General features: G+C 38.6%; 1 protein-coding gene and 1 non-coding gene across 2 annotated transcripts in view; both read left to right on the top strand.

Moving 5' to 3' along the window:
- Positions 1-20,388, top strand: part of MALRD1 (MAM and LDL receptor class A domain containing 1) — a 514,668-nt gene that overhangs the window by 449,936 nt on the left and 44,344 nt on the right. The gene's annotated exons all lie outside the window — the stretch shown is intronic.
- On the top strand, positions 6,420-6,521 carry LOC111724144. The gene has a single exon (XR_002772488.1). It is a non-coding gene; the product is annotated as a U6 spliceosomal RNA (small nuclear RNA).

Raw genomic sequence — 20,388 nt, 5'->3', positions numbered from 1 at the left:
CCATGGATCTAAATTCTGTCCTTTTCTTATTGATAGTAATAACTAGAATCCTAACAGCAGGAATCAGAGATTGTCTTTGAGTGGAAAAAAAAAACAGCAATAAGTACATACTTTTTCTCAAAATTAAAACCAATCCTGTCTATTTGGGGGAATATTTCTATTTTTTTTTTATTAAGTCATTTGTGCATAGATCATGAATACATTTATGCCACTATGGGATTCAATGTGTTGATTATTTATACAAATTGGAGTGCTTACATCCTACTAATTAACATAGCCTTCACCTTATTTACCCAATTACAGTGTTAAGACATTTGTGTTCTATACCTGATAGATCCAACTTGTACTTGCAATATGCCCCAAGGTATCTTCAAATGACAGTTGATATTTCAAACTCAGCCCCAAACTAAATTTATCAAAACTTCTCAACATACTTTATTTTTAAGGGTTATAACAATTTTTTGGTTTTTTTGCTCATTTGTTTATCCATCTCCCTATATGGGCTTGAATTTTTGTAGAAACAGAATAACAGACCATTTTGGAAAACTCTATTAAATGGTAATGGTTAATCTTATCACTCTTCTGTAAAGGTATATTGGACTCCGTGATCTCGAGAGTTAGAAAATGGGTACATTTTTGATAGAGGCCTCATGTCCCTGCTTTTGAAATCCATTCAGAGATACAGAAAGTACTTAGGATGAGCTACGGTGAGCAACCAAGAATATCCTAATTTCTTTATTTGAAACTCAATCTGCCTGCATAGGAGTTGTTCTTACCCTGCTACTTCCCATCTCTCAGTAAAAGTAAAGATAAAAGTCAAATAAACAATGCAAAAATAAGCTATAAATTCATTGACTAGAATGGCAGGAGGGAGATTAAAACAATCAGTGCAGTACATGGGCATACGGTCCATGGGAATAAACCTACTTTTGCATAAATTAGAAAGATCTAGGAACAAAAAGAAAGCATTTCTGCCTAGGCATTCTCAAGTTCAATGTATGTCACTTCCCTAGGAGAAGACACGAAGCTTCTGGAATTGGAAGTCCTTGGTTCGATGCCTCAAGTGTGAGAGCCTAAGGTGAAAGAATTGAAAAGGACTGTGTCTATGTGTTACTAGCAGAGGGTGTGTGGCTGGGTTAGAGGCAGGGCATGGGGGAAGTGCTTCTGCTAAGTTTCAGGGAAGGATTGCTAACAGGCTCCTGCAAAGGCATCATCACTGGCTCCCTCTGGGTCCCTCTTCTTCAGGTTCTCATTGAACTTGATTCAGCTTATGACTTAATAGTGGCAATATCTCGTGGTGCACTTGCACAGAGCTGTCCTTGTATAGTAATCAAGTCCACTTTGTCTTTATAGCCCCTTTGTATCATCTCTGCTATAGGGGGAAATGTGGCCCATCAACTAGCTTGGTAATTACTAGCAATCTGGGTAAAATAAGAATTGTTTAAGCATGATGAGTAAGGCATTCGGACGAGTTCCGACGTTACAGTGGGAAAAACCAGCACGAATTCTGATGTGAGCCCAACAAAATTCCACTAGCAATCAAATTAGATGCTGGAAGTTTTAAAATAGAGGCTTATTCCTTAGCATGCAGGATCAAGGACAGAAATCTGGCGCATCTGTCCCTTTCCTTCAAGCATACGTTGCGTTCGTCCCTCCATATCGATTCCCTGCCTCTCTTTTCCAACATCCCTGCCTGGGATGCTGACCGGTCTGGACTGCACCAACAGGGTGTCCTGGCCTTCCGCTTCTAACTGAATTCAGACAGTGGGTGCACTGGCAGAGATGAGAAGGTAGAGGGCGAACGAGAGTATTTTTCCTGGCTCCTTCCCTGTTGGGCCCCAGCAGGCTGGCTGTGCTCTCCTCTGCTAGAGATCTATTTCCAGAAAGAGCTCTCTCCTCCTGTCTTTTCAGGTTCCTACTGTTACTCGACCAGACATACTGCCCCATCCTTTGACACTTAGCCTAAACCTTGCCTTCACTTTGGTAAAAATTCCCTTCAGTAGACTCTTCTTAAACAACCCAACTTAACTACGCCCTCGGTTTTTTTTTTTTTGCCAGAACCCTGGCTGAACCCTTCCTCTCCAAACTCTTGCTTTTAAGAAGGGGAAAGACTCCAAGGTAACATCTATATTGGCTGATAGTCCTTCTAAGAACAGCAAGCAAGAATTCTGTGAGCTACAATTGGAACGAACTCCTTTCAATACTTGATCTTGCAAAAGAATCCCACCTTCATTCATTTGAAAAAGAGATAGAGGTTTGCATTGAGATTCAGGAGATTCTCATCACAACTGCCCTGTCAATTTGCTTTGACAAAAGGAGTTTCTAATAATATAAATGGCCAAGTACTGTTTTATCATTTAATTTTAAAGACATAAAATCAGTGAGGGTGTTACTTTCCCATGATGAACTTGAAGATTAGACATACTTAGTAATTTTCTCACAACCATGCCCAACAAACAGAAAAATGGAATGTAGACCCAATCTGTCTACAGGGTAGACATAAATAATACCCTCTTCATTCTTAACTGTTATCATTAGCCACTTAGGACATATACAAAAGCATAAAGCTGTTTATTCTCCATGTGGGGTGAGTTACAATTCCTATAAAAATTAGTTATGTTTTGATAATAGCATGCATGGGTCACTACGGAATTTTTGAGACAGACTGTGTTATGGTCCATTGTACTTCCAGGAAACATAATCAACAGCGTCCTTTCTGATTCTCTCCTGCAATTTCAGCTTTCTCGGCTTATTGGTATCTTTTGTTTCTGTCCATGGGGATTTTACCTGTTCTTTTTTTTTTTTTTCTTTTTTTTTTGAGACAGAGTCTTACTATGTTGCCCTCAGTAGAGTGCTATGGCATCACAGCTCACAGAAACCTCAAATTCTGGGGCTTAAGCGATTTTCTTGCCTCAGCCACCCAAGTAGCTGACTACAGGCACCTGCTGCCATGCCTGGCTATTTTTTGTTTCAGTTGTCATTGTTGTTCTAGCTGGCCCTGGCTGGGTTCGACCCTGCCAGCCTCGGTGTATGTGGCTGGTATCATAACCACTGTGCTAGGGGTGCCAAGCCAGATTTTACACTTTTTAATTTTTGTGCATCTCAAAACTTTCATACAGGTTAGAACCTGGAATAAACCATGTGTTGATTCTAATTTAACACCATCATCATATAACTTTCCTTATTTTATCATGTTTAATAATATCATGATAGCTTATAAAATCACAAACAGTGATCTCCTAATTCCGTTGGTAAGAACTGGGGAAGAGTCAAATTATGTTCTTAATTTCTAAATAATACCTTACACAACAACGTCTCTTTTTTCTTTTACAAAAACAAGTTCTGGTATTCCTTCGTTTTTCTGTTCTTTTTTCCTAAATACGAGTTTTGTAGCTCATGGACATAAGGAACACAAAATTTTCCTCTGATAAATATGATTACAGTTTTTCCCCCCCAAATCCTTTTCTCCTTAAAATGTAACACTGTTTTCTCTCTTCTTGCTTTTCTCTGAGACTGTGCAAAGGTTAGGGTTTCCTTTTCAGCAGTTCCTCAGGAAGAGCTCCGGCTGGTGGCTGCCGCTGGCTGAAATTACTAATAAGCACTCATTCCACTGTCTCATCATTTCCAACTTTTGCTTAACCAGCCACCCCCAAATGTTTGTAGAATATGAAATATTTTAAGTTTAATGTCAAAGTCAAAGTTTATTATTAGACTCTCTTAATTTCTCAGCCGTAGGGACTGAGCTCTTTTCATCTCTACGTCCCTGACGCTCAGAACTGTGTCTGGCACATCTGTGCTTCAAAACAAATTACAGTGCTAATCATCATAATAAATTTCTTATCAAGTTGTTTTGTATGTCGAATGAGATACAGCCTTACACTCTGACTGGTTCAAAAGTAAACAGGGCAGAAGAATGCATAGCCTCATTGTTTAAGACCTAAAGTGTGCTGGGTGTATCGTCCTTAACAGAAAAGTTATAGCCGAGCTCTGCTGAACACACTGAATGATCAAAGACCTGTGAGAGGTGATGGGGCTGACAGAGGAAAGGCACAGAGATCATTTTAAAAGCTGAATGAGATTTTAAATATATCCTTATGGGATCTAGACATGTTTCTCAATTTTTTTTTCACCAAAAGAGCATTAGTAACAGAAAGAAATTAATGGATATCCCTGGAGAGGGCTGGGGGTACAGCTCGAAGCAGCTTTCTGCAAGTGTGATATTTCTTGGTAGTCTCCTGCTTTATCTTGAACAAGTTAGCAAAATTTAAAATAGATAGTAACTTTGATCTATATTTCTGTTTAGATTACAATGTGTTTCCATATTCTTCTGATGTAATTGATGCCCCCAAAGTAAATGCCCATTTCTAGAGTAAAATGTTTTGTGTGCTTTTTAGCACACCACTTTTAGACCAACCTGTTAGAGTAAAACCAGCCTAGAGAGTTTTACATGCTCAGTCTCCTTGGGAGTGCGTGACACTTGAGCTCACTACTCCAGATTGACTACACCTGAGTAGGAGTAGATAGTTAACTGAAGTGTCCAACAATTTATTTTCCAAACTAGAACATGTTTGAATGTGAAGGGGGTTTAATGTGGCCAGGACTAATTAGGAATGACTGTCCCACATAAACCAGGACATATGGTATTCTAACTTACATGTGAAAAGTCTAAGTAAATTATGTAACTAGTGAAGTAAGAATAGTTTATCTGGTCTGACACATGGACATGTCATGTATCAGAAAGACTGGCAGGAGGTAGGCCTAATGGAGCTTTATTTTATTTTTTTCAAGATAGTGTCTTACTTTGTCACACTTGGTGGAGTGCCAAGGTGTCATATCTCACAGCAACCTCAAAATCTTGGGCTCAAGCAATCCTCTGCTCTCAGCCTCCCGATAGCTAGATTACAGGTGACTACCACAACGCCTGGCTATGTTTTGTTTAGAGATAGGGCCTCGTTCTTGCTCAGGCTGGTCTCAAACTTCTGAGCGCAAATGATCCACCCATCTTGGCCTCTCAGAGTGCTAGGATTACAGGCATGAGCCACTGTGCCCAGCCTAAATGGAATAGTTTAAACAATAATAATATTACTTTTGCTTCTCACTATTATGGAGCCACTGACACAAGATTAGCTGTCTCATAGTAAATAACCATAAAAATGGGCAAAATATGTGATGCAACTCTTTTCCAGCATTGGACTAAAGCACAACACTAGAGTTCCTTGTAAGGAAACTCATGAGTTAAGTTAGCCTCGTGATTTTGAACTTTCTGCCTAAGGATCATTCCTCAAAAAGAGATGTTATGGCAGAGCATGGTAATTAGCATGGCCATGGTAATTAGCAAGGCCCCTAATTAGGGCGGCTGAAACTACTGGAATTTGCAAAACAGGACACCAGAGAGGAGGACCCCATGCAGAAGAGAGGCATGGAGGTCTGTGAAGGTTGGACTCCACAGGCACAGTGCAAAATTCTTCAAGGATAACCAGACAACAACTGTTAATGGTGTCACAATGAAAGAGAAATACAAGCAGACCTGATGGATGTTGGAAGTCCAACCACAGTGGAAAAACTTTATGAATGCCTTGTTAATGCCACCAGTATTAATCCCAGACATACAAAATCAGATATGAGCTAAAGCCTAACGTTAGGACTAAGAATCACACCCCAGAATAAAGCCTATTCTATTTGAACAAAGCCCCAAATCCAGCCTTGACAAATGTGCCAGGGAGTTTGGAAGTTGAGTCCTGCCGAGTGAAAAGACCTCGGGATACCCTTCAGGCTTTCACAGATCAGCACTGTCACAGCTGAAAAGGAGGCTTTGACAAGTTTTAAGGTAATTGCCCAATAGAGGAAGTGACTGATAGGAAAAAAAAATCAATACTTTTCGGAGGAACATGACCAGAGTATTTACTGTACATAAGCCATGCCATCCAGTGTACTGACTTACAAACATGCAAAAAACAAGCAATCAACAAAGACCAACTCCAAAGTCCCAACTACTGCATTTGGCAAAGCTTTTAATAGATCTATTATAAATATGCTCAAGGAATCTAAGAAAATTATCTTAATTTTTAAATAAAATCTTAACAGAGAAATGAAATCATAAAAAGAGCGGGGCTACAAAATGGAAACTCTTGAACTCAAAAGTCCAATAATTAGAAAGAAAAAAAAATCCCTAAGATTAGAAGATTACAGCTATGCAGAAAAAAAGATTCAGTGGTCTTGACAATAGAAATTATCCTGTCTGAAAAACATACAGAAAAATTATACATAAAATCAACAGAGCTTTAGGAGCGTGTGAGATAATATAATGTATGAAATGGTTTAACATATTTCTAATGAAAGTCCCAAAAGAGAGTGAGAATTGAGCACAGAATATCTAAAGACATAGGATAAAAAATTGTCCAAATTTGTGCTCGCTTTGGCAGCACCCGTACTAAAATACTAAAATTGGAACAATACAGAGAAGATTAGCATGGCCCCTGCTTAAGGATGACATGCAAATTCATGAAGCATTCCATATTTTTAAAAAAAATTGTCAAAAATTTAATGGAAGACCCATCTTATAGAAGAAAGAAAATTAGCAAACCCCTAAGTAAGATAAATACAGGGAAAAAAACGATATCTAGACATATAAAAGTAAAGCTGATGAAAAACAAACTTGAAGAGAACGGAATAAAAAATCTTAAAAATTGTTCCAGAAAAAAGGAATCATTACCTATAGAGAAAGAATAATACAAATGAGGGTCGACTTCCCGTAAGAAGCAACAGAAGCAGAAAGACAGCATAGCAAAGTCTACAGTGATGAAAGAAAAAGAAACTGTCCCATGAAAATATTCTTCAAAGGAAACAAAGTACAAGACAGCTTCAGGTAAACAAAAATGAGGAAAATTGGTCACCAACTGTGCACGATCAAAAATGTAAAAGAATACTATCCAGGCTAAGGAAATGGTGCAAAATGGAACTCTGCATCTATACAGAAGAAAAACCAAGAATGTCAGGAAAGGGAATTAAGGAATGGAAAAGACTATGCTGGGTTTTTCATTTTGATTTTTCCCTACAAGACACAGCAGAAGTATAACATGGTGAGGTAGGAGGAAAAAAATACAGATGGTAAGAGATGTAGCAATAGCCAAATAAGGGTGAGGTGGGTGACAGGGGAAGGGGAGGGTTCTTAAACACAGAGAGGAATAAAGACTATAAAAGGACTGTTGCAGCTTCACCAAATGCCTCTGTCATAGAATTTTCATATTTCTAAATACATGTTGACCAGTCACAAGTTGCCCAGTAACACGGATAGTTTTGGCTTAAAATTGCCAGTGAGCAATGTGTTGATATAACCACTGGTCCCTTGTTCACTTCTCCCACTCTCAATTCTCAGTTGTCTCAAATTCAACCTATTTTATTCTTTCTCCCCTCCTCATCTCTCAACTGCTAATAATATAGACTCACTTAACGTCTCTAACATCTTTTTTTTTTTAATTAAATCATCACTGTGTACATTAATGCAGTCATGGGGTACAGTGTGCTGGTTTTATATATAATGTGAAATATTTTCATCAAACTGATTAATATAGCCTTCATGGCATTTTCTTGGTTATTGTGTTAAGACATTTATATTCTACATCTAGTAAGTTTCACATGTACCCTTGTAAGATGCACCGTAGGTGTGGTCCCACCAATCACCCTCCCTCAGCTCATCCTCCCTCCCTCCCCTCCCCCCTTTCCCCTTTCCCCATATGAAAGCTATAAATTAGTTTCAGAGTAGGGCTGAATACATTGGATACTTTTTCATCCATTCTTGAGATACTTTGCTAAGAAGAATATATTCATGTAAACATGAAGGAGGTAAAGTCTCCATCTTTCCTTAAGGCTGCATAATATTCCATGGGGTACATATACCACAATTTATTGATCCATTCATGGGTCGATGGGCACTTGGGCTTCTACCATGACTTAGCAATTATGAATTGAACTGCAGTAAACATTCTGGTACATACATCTTTGTTATAATGTGATTTTTGGTCTTCTGGATATATACCTAGTAGAGGAATTGTAGGATCAAATGGCAGGTCTATTCTTAGATCTCTAAGTGTTCTCCAAACATCTTTCCAAAAGGAACCTATTAGTTTGCATTCTCACCAACAATTGGAAGTGTTCCCTTTTCTCCACATCCACGCCAACATCTCTAGTTTGGGGATTTTGTGATGTGGGCTAATCTTACTGGTGTTAGATGATATCTCAAAGTAGTTGATTTGTATTTCTCTGATGATTAAGGATGATGAGCATTTTTTCATGTGTCTGTAGGCCATGCACCTGTTTTCTTCAGAGAAGCTTCTCTTCAAGTCCCTTGCCCACACTGAGATGAGATAGTGATCAAGGAATACAGCAGTATCTCAGGTTACAAAATCAACACTCATAAATCTGTAGCCTTTGTATATATCAGACTCTTTATTTTCAGCACTCCTTTTCACTGACTCCTGGTCTTTTAGACAAAGCCTAACTCTTTCAGCCAATTATCAGCTAAAGAATCTTAAAACCCTGTAGCCTCTAAGCTCCACTTCCAGCTCCCAGTCATCTTTTGGGGTCAAATCAATGTATGTTTTCCATATATTGATTTATGACCTCACCTGTAATCCCTGCCTCCTTAAAATGCATAAAACCAAACCGAACCCCAGCACCTCCTGTCCATGTACTCAAGGCTTCTTGGGTGTGACGCCAAGTCAAGGTCCTCAAGTTTGGCTCCGAATAAACCTCCTTAAATTATTTTGCAGAGTATGGCTTCTTTTCCGTAGCTGGGGGAAGGAGAAACAGTAGAAAGGGGTCAGAGGAAGGGGAATCAGTAAGGTCTCACCTAATGTGTACAGTGTTAGGGGACACAGCGCACCCCCTGGATGAAGGATTCAACTACAATGTGAACTTGACCTTAGCAAACCAAGCAATGTAACCCAATCATTTATATCCTTGTATTAATCCAAACTATTAAAAAAAATAGAATATAAGCTTCATCCTGGGAGAAATGCAGAAGGACATTCTTAGATCTGAATTTTACAAAAATCACCATGGACCAAGGAAGATGCTCTGGGAACAGGGAGTGGGTGCATACCGCTCTTAAGCAAGGAAGATTGGCTAAAGGCTACTAAGTGAAATTTAGGTGAGGGAAAATGAGAGTGTGGATAATGAATGGCTGTGGCTGTGGGAAGATACAAAAATAAGAATATGTAAAAGAGAAATCAGCAAGATTTGGAAACTAATCAGACATAGGGGTGAGAGAAAATGAATGGCTTAAGATAACACTCAGAAAACTAATTTGTATAACTAGGTTGCTGGAAATAGTCTCTGAATAAGAGAGACAGATGCAGGAGAAGGTTTTGCAAGATGATGTTGATTTCAACCTTGGATATATAGTACTGACTTTCAAGCACCGTAGAAGATGGATGTGGCAATATCCCCTGGGGAGTTCTGGATGAGTGTCTGGCACTTAGGCAGGATTATTGAGAAAATAGCAAAGTAGCATTTGGTCAACTGGGTTGGGTTTGGTTCTCTGGCCCACTATAAGCTATGTGATCTAGAACTACTTAAATTCTTTGAACTTCAATTTCTTCAACTACAAAATGGGAATGATATCTGTCCAAGGTTCATATACAGACAGCAATCACAGAGTATCAGATTTCCTGCAAAGCTAGCTCTTAACATTTAGGACCAGAAGTTGTGATTTTGAAGTCATCAGTGTACAAAGGCAAGGGGTGGGCAAGGGGCAGAGAGGAATGTGAGAAAGAAGAATCTGACTATGAGAGACAAGCAGGAGGGTTGGTGTTATGAAATCCTGGGGAGGAGAAAACATCTCCAGGGTGTCACCACTGTCAAATGGTGAAAAGCCAAGGAAGCAAGGCCTGGGGAATGTCCATGTGTGAGCAACCGGCATGGTATCAGGAACCTTAATTAGGGTGGTCTCAGGGAATTGGGATATGTAACTATGACAGATGTTTTTGCATGCAATAGAATATTAGAAGGTAGGCTGGGCATGGTGGCTCACACCTGTAAGCCCAGCACCTTGAGAGGTCGAAGCCGGATTGCTTGAGCTCACATATTCAAGACCAGTCTGAGCAAGAGCATTTCCCCATCTCTACTGAAAGATACAAAAACTAGCCGGGCATCATGGTGGGTACCTATAGTCCCAGCTACTTGGGGGACTGAGGCAGGAGGATTGCTTAAGCCCAAGAGTTTGAAGTTGCTGTGAGCTCCGATGAGGCTATCGTACTCTACCCAGGGTGATGCAAACAAACAAACAAACAAATAAAAATATAGATATATATGTTATACTCTGTGATTGATATCTTTATGTAAACATGAGATATAGATATGATTCCCACTTTGTAGTTAAAGAAACAAATTTTCAAAGGGAACAATGGGTGTCCATAAAGTTCGTGTGCAGTGGAAATGGTGCTTCTTAAAAATGGGAATTCTAAAAATTCCTCTTAGTATAAAAATGCAGAAAAACTCCTCCAGACTCTTTGTAAGAATAAACCTAAATAATTGCCAGATATAATTTTTTTTTTCTTCAGACAGGAGCTATGGTTACAAGGTTTAAAAATAAATAAATAAATAAGAGCAGAAAGAAATTCTTATTTAAAGTTCATTTGTTCTATTCAAGGTTTTATTTGTTCAGTTTTAGCTTTTTCTTTGGCTCCAAGCGCTTTTGTGCTGCTTTACTATGCAGATAACTCAAAAGCAACGTCCCAGGAGTCTGTGTCAACTTGAGAATAATATCTAAGTTATCCTTTGGTGGTCTGTGCTGATTGGTTTTATTAATTTTTTCATTATTAGATCTTTTCTCCCTCCTTTATTTTTTTTTCTTGAAACTTTGATGAAAATATAACTTGGGGGCTCTTTCCTAAAGAAAAAAATGATCCTAGAACTCTACAAAGAGTCACCCAGACGGGTGAAATCTAAGTGGAACTATAATCACAAGTGTTCACTTTGTAATTAAGCTCTTTGTGAACAGTGAGCAGGGTTGTCAGTAAGGAAGCCGGTGGCTTCTGTCATGTACGGCATTAAGAATCGTCAGCCATAGTTGCTGGATAGCGTAACAGTGTCTCCTGTGGGAGCAGATGCACTTGTGATTTTCTGGAAATGACAAAATGATTTATCACCTCCCATATGCACTGCCATCCACCTGGCAGGAGTAATCTGTCCCTTGGCAGCCTCCATCCGGTGGGAACAAACAATTTTGATGGGTAAAAGACTAAATCAAGATTATAAAAAGGAGAAAGGAAAAAAATGATCAAAAAAGGAGAAAGAAAAAAAAGATCAAAAAAGGTGTTTTTTTAAAAAGTATGTCATATTAACAAGATGTGTAGCAGAACATTCGTATTTAACAGAACACAGTTATTATCTAAGCCCACAGGTGAAAGCCTATTCAATTTTATCAGTGCTTTGCTGAATTATAAGGTAAATGACAATGGAAACAAATATAAAGGCTGGCTTTGGTGGGGACAAATGACCAGGATTAATATCTCTACGTAGAGGAACCCCAAAGGAGAGACAGATTAAATGGTGCAGTACTGGTTCTGACTGTCTTTTGGAAAGGAAACCTTGGCTGTCATAAATGGCTGCATTTCTTTGCTTTCCCTTCCCTCAATTGCAAACAAATAACTTTCCGTTGAATCCAAAATTCAGTGTTCTTAAAGTAAAAGAGCTTAGGAAAGCCAGTTCACAAAAGAAGCTACCTTTGTTGTTTGTGGAGGACAGTAAAATACTACATAAGTTAGCAGGAACATCAAACCTGAAAACCTCCAGGTGCAGAGGGGAAATCAAGAAGTGACCACCCAGAGAATTAGACACAGGAAACAAGTTACAAAATCCCCAAACCAGAGATGCTGGCGTGGATGTGGAGAAAAGGGAACACTTCTACACTGCTGGTAGGAATGTAAATTAATACGTTCCTTTTGGAAAGACGTCTGGAGAACACTTAGAGAACTAAAAATAGACCTACCATTCAATCCTACAATTCCTTTATTAGGTATATACCCAGCAGACCAAAAATCACTTTACAACAAAAATATTTGTATCAGAATGTTTATTGCAACCCAATTCATAATTTCCAGGTCATGGAAGAAGCCCAAGTGCCCATCGATCCATGAATGGATTAACAAACTGTGATATATGTACAGCATAGAATACTATGCAGCCCTAAAGAAAGATGGAGAATTTACATCCTTCATGTTCACATGGATGGAGTTGGAAAGCGTTCTTCTTAGCAAAGTATCACAGGAATGGAAGAGGAAGTATCCAATGTACACACCCCTATTATGAAATTAATTTATAGCTTTCATATGAAATCTATAACCTAATAACAGCCTAAGTATACAGGGAGGGGGGAGGGAGAAAGGAGAGGGGACTGGGTGGAAGGAGGGTGATTGGAGGGATCACTTCTATGGTTTATCTTACAAGGGTACAGGTGAATCTTTCTAAATGTAGAATATAAATGTCTTAACACAATAACTAAGAAAATGACATGAAGACTATGTTAACCAGTTTGATGAAAATATTTCAAATTGTATATGAAAACATCACACTGTACTCCAGAATTGCATTAATGTACATAGTTATCATTTAATAAAAAAGAGAGAGACAGAGGAGATCAGCGGGGGCTGGGACTGGATTCTTAAATAGTTGTGGGTGGTTTCAGCTTCTTACCCCACCTGCTGCATAAAATCTTATGAAGATTTGAATTGTTTGGATTTGGTAGAAAGTAAAGAAAGGCAACATTTTTTTCCTTTTTAACAGATAGGAATCTGTCCTCCTCCTCTAATAATAATTTTAATCACAGAATTTATGTGAACCTGGAGACTCATTTTATTTATTTATTTATTTTTTTACTAAATCATAGCTGTGTACATTAATATAGTCATGGGGTACAATGTGCTGGTTTTACATATAATTTGAAATATTTTCACCAAACTGGTTAACATAGCCTTCGTGGCATTTTCTTAGTTATTGTGTTAAGACATTTATATTCTACATTTAGAAAGATTGACATGTACCCTTGTAGGATGGACCATAGGTGTGGTCCCACCAATCACCTTCCCTCCACCCATCCTCTCCCTCCCCTCCTTCTCCTCTATCCCCATATTCTTGGCCTATAACAGGGCTATGAAAGGTATAAATTAGTTTCATAGTAGGGCTGAGTACACTGGATACTTTTTCTTCCCTTCTTGAGATACTTTGCTAAGAAGAATATGTTCCAGCTCCATGGAGACTCATTTAGAGACTAATAAACATGGTGCCGTTGGTTAATATTTTGCCCTGTTCTGTGGGATAAGAATCACAAAAAATGCGAATCTGCTGCAAAAGTTATAGAAAACCGAATGTAAGTTCAGAAAGAAAGAGACATGGTTTTTTGCTGTTGTTGTTATCTCACAGTCTTCTGGTCAAATTAATTTTTTTAAATGAAATGCAAATTGAAGACTGTTAAAGTTTTTACAGCAAGTTTTGGGAGAAGGGTCTGTTTCTAGGAGTTTGCTCACTGAGTGGCTGAATGGCAGGAAGGGAGAAGTGATTTTAGGGACTATTCCTGGTTCTGATTTTGCCACATTATTTAGTGCCTGGACCATACTTTCTTCTTTGTGATTATTGGTGATTTGTGAATATTGACAGTTGGTGTCCAGGAGCCTGGAGATCTGAAGGAGTTGTATATCTGGGGGGATAAGACCACCAGATTCTAATCCACCATTATTCTAGTTATACGTGAGTAAGATAAAATTAACTGCTTCATGAGCTATATCGAGACTTATGACATACTCATTGCTGAGAAAAATACCAGTTGGCTGAAGACTCATTTTTTAAGGTAGGCTGTTACTCTATTTCAAAGCCTTATTACCACACCTCTGATGTACCCTCTCCCAATTTCCACATCCTTTGGTTCCCTAGGAGACCACCCCTTACTTAATTGATTTCAGGAAGTAGAGTATCTTGAATGAGTGCATGGAATTTAGGGTCAGAATGTCTGAGTTGGTATCTGACACTGAGGCTATCAGCTTGTGAGCCTGGGCATGTTAATTACATAGTCTTCAATATTCTCGTGTATAAGCTGTAGACAGTAGTAGAACCCACCTGAGAGTGTAGGTGTCAAGATTCAGTGGTTAATATTGATAAAACACTTAATACATTGCCAACGATATAATAAGGGCTCAATTCTCAAAACTGTTGTAATTATTTCCATGGACGGCCACTAAGAAAAAGCTCCACCATTATACAGAGCTTAACAAAAAGCTGAGGATCTGATATCTTGACCCACATACGTGGATCTTAATACCTCTTGAGATGTGTAGACAGTCCAGGCCAGTCTGTGTTTAATTACACACTAAACACTTAGAATCTCATATTTGAAAAACTTTCTATGAAAGATCAGTTATCTCAGAATGCTTTACTTGGTATTATTCGCAATAGCCAATCTATGGTTCTTATAATTAATGTTTAATGGAAACAACAAGACACATTCACTTAAGATTCCAATTTGCTAATTCCATAAATAAATATTTTCCTTTATTAAATATATAATTTAAAATAATTTTAAGGGCCAGTTAATCTGGGCGAAGTGCCATTGGGCAGCCTCAGTTTTCCTTTTGCTGTGGTGGTCCAGGAAACCCTGGCAATATTTCACAATGTAGACTTTTTTTTCCTGTCTAACCCAAATTAACCTCTGCTCTACATATTTGTTTATCTGTAGCTTCCATGAAACTGTATAAAACTTCCCAGATAGGGAGAAGTTATGCATTCTGAGAGTGTTTCCAAGCTATGTGGCTACTTTCTGAGTAGAGTGATGACTTGATAGCAGACAATTTATTCATTAGGGCTGTCCATCAGATTGTCCAGTGATCCTATTAACCTTGTTTTCCTGAAGCCTTTTCCTTTGGGACTTTCCTCTTTTTGGCATCCTCACTCTCTTGCTCCGGTGGCTTTCTCCATTCTGCTTACAAACACTTGCAGTTTTATTGTGAGCTATCTATCTGGGTTTCTTAAAAATTTGAACAATGTGAGAGTGAAGTCACTTCAATGCACTCTATCAAATAGAGATGTGGGTTAAATAATATTCTGCCAAAATGGTTAGCGATGTTTTTGTGTCCTTGTTTCCTTCCATCCCCCAGTTTTTCCAATCTGTACGTCACACCTGTGATCCTCATTCTCTCATAAGCTTTTCATTCCTTCACCCTTGATATTTTGGTATACTGGCAATACCCTGGCCCACCCCACTGATCCCTCATTCAATTTAATCTGGCCCTTTCTCCCTCTGACCTGTCTTCAGCTGTTGCTTTGTTGACTGAGCTGGCCTTTACACTAGTTGGATTTATCTTCTTTATTAAATTAATTCCCTTTGGCTGCATCCTAACAATACCCCTACCCAATCCTCGGGATTTTGCTTTTCTCATTCTTCAGAATACAGAGGTCAGAGTAGCTTCCCTCAGGAGAACCCAATAACGTTCTGCTCCAGATGTCCACATCAGGAGCCTTTGCACCTGGTGTCTGGCAAATCCAGTCAAAAAATGATTGCAAAGACAGTGAATTACCTTCGAAGTACTCTCCTCTTAACCATCTGGTGACCATAGTGCCATTCAGCAATGAGGTCAATGAGTTCACAAATTTAACTGTCAGGCTTCATATGATGACAGCCCTGATGGCCATTCCTGGAAAAGAGTCCCAAAATTGCTTTGAAGGGCGGACTAGGTGCTGGCCTCAGTGCACAACTTCCCAAGGGGAATACCTCAAAGATGACTATAGTAATATTTAACAACGAGGTATGTAGCACTTTTCTTAGGATGAGTTCATGAACTTCATTGTCAGACTTCACGTGCATAAAGCAATAATGCTCTCTTAGCTGTGTACAGTCCGTTTTCAAGGCTCTTTTGCATAAATTATTGATGTTCTTGCTAGCTCACAGCAGAACCTGACAGAGCAGACATCACAAATGCTGTTAACTCGGAGACGCAGGAGTGTAATGAGCCTCGGTGAGAATTAGGTCACTGAAATCTTCTATTTGTATTCCATTTTCAAGCGAAGAGCAATTAAAACACAGCGAGTTTGGGGTCTTAGAGAGAGCTCTATACTGGGCTCTAAAGGATGCTGGGTCATTTCAACACAGTTAATTCACTTCCCTGGTCTTTAGTTTCCTTACATGTAAACAAGGGTGGCGGGCAGGGACTTGGACCAGAAGACCGTTCTCTTTCCTGAGAATGTTTGTTCTCTCTCTATTTACCTGCCATGGTACTTAACGTGACCTCTCATTTCACACCATTTATTTTTCTCTGTAACATTGGCCATAGTTGAAAAAACACTCCAGGTTTCTCTTCGTGGTTTATCTCTGAAAATAGTCATAGATTTGTCTGGCAGGATGCCATTCAAAATAATTCTCTCTCTTTTTTTTTTTTTTTGGTTAAAAAAGGAATGAAAAATCAATTGAGCCAAGTATTTACTTTGGAAGATAAACGGTTGGTTATCTTGTATTTTAATTGGCAACATAGAAAGTTTCTTGTTTACCAAACTGACCATAAAAATGGCGAGTCAGCGTATTTTCCTACTTTTTGCTCTTTAGCAAAGGGGGTTATTTTAGGACAGGGAGCTCTTTCCGAGCTATTTCAGTCTTTTGGTATTTACCAGTAATCTGATCAAATTTTTATCAGCATCTCAGTTGCTTTAGCTTTCATATTTCTGTTAATTAGAAGGGTACACTGCATACCCGAGGAGCTTAATAAAATATTTGTTTATGATAATAATAGCAAATATTCATAGAATGTTTAATGTGTACCAGGTATGATTCTAAGCACTTGCATGCATTAAATGTGTTAAGACTTACAGCCCTAAGAAGTACGTCTTATGTATTTTATGGATGAGGAAACTGAAGCATAAGAACCTTAAGTAATTATCTTCTAAGCATAGGATGAGACGCTCATGTTTATTCTCTTCTTCAAGCAGTAATTTTTTGAAACCCTCTTTCTATATTCATTACCTCCCACCTATATTTTCAGGATAATGTTCCTTGCAACTTTTTATCTTTGTCCTATAATTGTTAAAGTTGCATGTTTTATTTTTCTCTTTTGCTGTATAGACTAAGGTCAATAAATAGAATATATAATAATCATGTCCCTAATTCATTTCTGCCTAGTGATTCAAAGCCCCATCTTCAATCCTGTGATGAATGTCCCTTTTTCAGCTCCATGGTCAACTAAGGTAGCGGATCTCCTCTCCCTGTTTTTCTGACCTCTGATTCATTGAATTGGTAGATAACAGATGCTGAATTTTGTAAGACATGAAGTACAGCCTTAGTGAGTCTCAGGATTTCTCCCTAACTCCATTCCCACCCACAATGACTCTAGATCTGAGCGCTCAATCACACAAGTCAGCCTGGTCCTGGGTATTTTTGCGCCATATTGGTTTCTGGGGATCCCCCCCACCAAAAAGGACATAGACATAAAAACACACCTTGCGGTCACAAAATGACTTTTTGTACCATTAGGCACAGACTCTGAGCTTAGAAGTAAAGTCTGATTATACAGACACTATGTCAAATCTTGGGTATTTTTTTGTTAATCTACCTCTTTTATGATTTGAAGAAATTTCTCCCAGTCCCTGGCAATAGGTGAAATATCAGTCCTAAATTCTCTTCATTTTCTGGGTTATGTTCCAGGTTATATATCCACATAAGAAGTTAGAACATTCAAAACAATTGAATTCAAAAAATGTGTATGGAATGACCACAAAGTGCTTTCCATGGCAAGCTGCAGAAAAATCAGTGGCAAGACAAACATCCCTTTTGCCTTCATGGGTCTTGGAGGCTAAGAGAGAAAACACATTTTAACAGGTCATTATGTGTACTGGATAAGTGTCATGGAAGTGGAAGGACAGCATAGTAGGAACTCACAGAATTCGGGTATTATTATTCAGGTCATTATGTACCAAAGTCAGATATCGTCTGAAAATGCCCAAATTGGTTGATAAACTACTTTCACCTTTCTCCATGTGCAAAATAATTCTGTTTTATTTCAATTGGATTTGCTTAGTGTCCAGAGCAATTGTAATCACTTAAAGCATTGAATATTTTCTCCCATAAGCATCCAATCAAACAAAATAGCAGGCTATCAAAATATCAGGGGCGCTAATTCTAAAAGGTTTTTTCCCCCTTCCATTTTCATCAAAGAGAAGCCTAATTAGCTACCGTTATCATAGTTCTTTCAAAAACAGGTTTGCAATTTGATTGGCTTGTTTAACTGTATTTCCCCTGATGTGACCCTGTTATATTTCCACATGGGAAGAGGTGGTAAATACTCCGGTTCCTTCAACATCATCATTCCTTACACCCTTAACAACTTTTCTTTGGCCAAAAGAAAAATAAATGACAGATTGAAAGTTACAAAAAATGCAATCACAGAGAGAAAGTACGCCAAGGAAAACAGCTTCACCTGCTATGGACAAAGTGATGATTCTATTAAAACAGTGGCTAGCACCAAGACAGACAAAAGAGGGGCTTCAGATTAGAAAATGGAGATTTTGGAATCCATTTTCCAACCTACAAATACCGTCAATAAAACATTCTTTCATTCTTTCATTTCTTTAATATTAAAAATGTAGCATCTGTCAGTACAATCAGGCTCTTTTAATGTTAAAAGATTTTGTACTGTTCTCAGTCAAGGCAAGAAAAGCATGAGTTGGACAGGGCTTTCTTGTGTATTTCTGCTGTTGACTAGGCACTGTTCCATTATAGGGTATTTATAATTGAATACATTTTGAATAACATATTCTTTGAAGCAAAATACATACAGGAATATCAAGGCCAGTAAGTAAGCACTGAAGGACCTTTTAGATGAAAAATACTCATTGAGGCTCTACCTAACTTAAACTCTGAAAGAGCACACCAATTAAAACTAGCTGTTTGCTTATTGTACAAAATTGAGCGTTATTATTGAGTTTATATACAATCATTCTTTGGGAAGAATTTAAAATCGTTTTCTTCTCTTGAAATAGTTATATAGTCATAGCACTTCTGAAATGTAAAGGATACACAGTGGTGTGCACACACAAAGGTACTGAGAGTGTGAAGGATTTACTCAAAGTCATCCAGTTAGTCAAGGACAGAGAAAAGTTCACTTGTAGAACTTCTATCTGCTCATGTTTTTGTGCGGTTCTGTGTACACCTTAGTAAAACATGATTTCTAGTTGTGGTTACCCAAGGCGTGACTTTCCCTACCACCCATGCCACTTCCATCACAGGAGCAATTAGGGTGATGACAACGAGTCACAAAAAAATTCTGAAAACTGTCCGTGATCGCCCTTAATCTGTAGGTAAGTGGGTTGAGGAGGTAATGGTGTTGCTCTGGTAACAGTCAAGGTCAAAGCTTCAAGAGAAGAGTCCCTTCCTAGTTCTTTGTAGAAGAATGTACCCATGGCTGGGCTGAGTGGCCCTAGAGCAGGATATTCAGTGGGCTCGCAGAAGAGTCAGCAGGACCCAGTTCCCCAGGTAGGGCTCTCCCGGGCTTCCACAGAGCTCCCTCAGCCCTCAACTGACAGCTCTCAAGCCCTCAGTCTGTGAAAGGAGGGAACTACTTTCAGAGCATTTCAGAAGAATTCACTTTTTGAGGTAGGGAAATAAATAGCAGGGGTTGGTTTTCCTCTGGCGTTGGCCTAGTCAACAGGTGGATATGGCTAAAAGGCTTCTGTTCTGGTGGGTTACTGTTCACCAGTGTTTTGTGGCTAGAGAGTGCTGCAGGCTTTGGGAGAAACTTTTATTGACTGCCCACATAGATGTTTCCGGGCTGTGATCTTTTCTGCTGCCCAGGAAAGGGGAGATAAGAGGTGACCTAAAAGCAAACAAATGAATAAAAACAGGGATAAAACTCATCTGCATTTGTTTCCTAAGTTCCTGAGGTCCCTAGCCAATTTACGGCCTTTTCTCAGCCTTTCAGAGTCTTCTAGTAAGTGACTCTCATATTTGGTTCAGGGATTTTTCTTGTAATTAGCTGGAATGCCTTTCTTCCATCTAAAACACTAGTTTTAAATAAGAAAAAGAAACATGGTGACTAGTTCCATGGGCCTGCTCATTTAGACTGTTAATGTAATGATTAATTAGATCTAATTAAATATCGCTTGCTTTGCATTGCTTTGTCACAGTCATTCCAGATCGTTCTAATTATCAGATTGGTCACCCACTCTAGGAATTTTGGATTCGGTAATTCTTCGATGGGGCCTTGAGATCTCGGTTGTTTATTTTTGTTTTTCCCCCAGTAATTCTAGTGATGGCTCCGTTTTTTAAATCACTGGTTTGCAGTGTTGATTCAGTTTTAAGATTAAAATGACATAGTTTTTGTCTATCTCAGAATCAACTATTAATCTAAAGCTTTCACG

The sequence above is a fragment of the Otolemur garnettii genome, unplaced genomic scaffold, assembly GCF_000181295.1.
Source record: "Otolemur garnettii isolate 467f Iridium unplaced genomic scaffold, OtoGar3 scaffold00019, whole genome shotgun sequence".
In the NCBI taxonomy this organism is placed as follows: domain Eukaryota; kingdom Metazoa; phylum Chordata; class Mammalia; order Primates; family Galagidae; genus Otolemur; species Otolemur garnettii.
The sequence above is the reverse complement of the archived record's forward strand: the minus strand, read 5'-3'. Positions and strand labels throughout refer to the sequence as shown.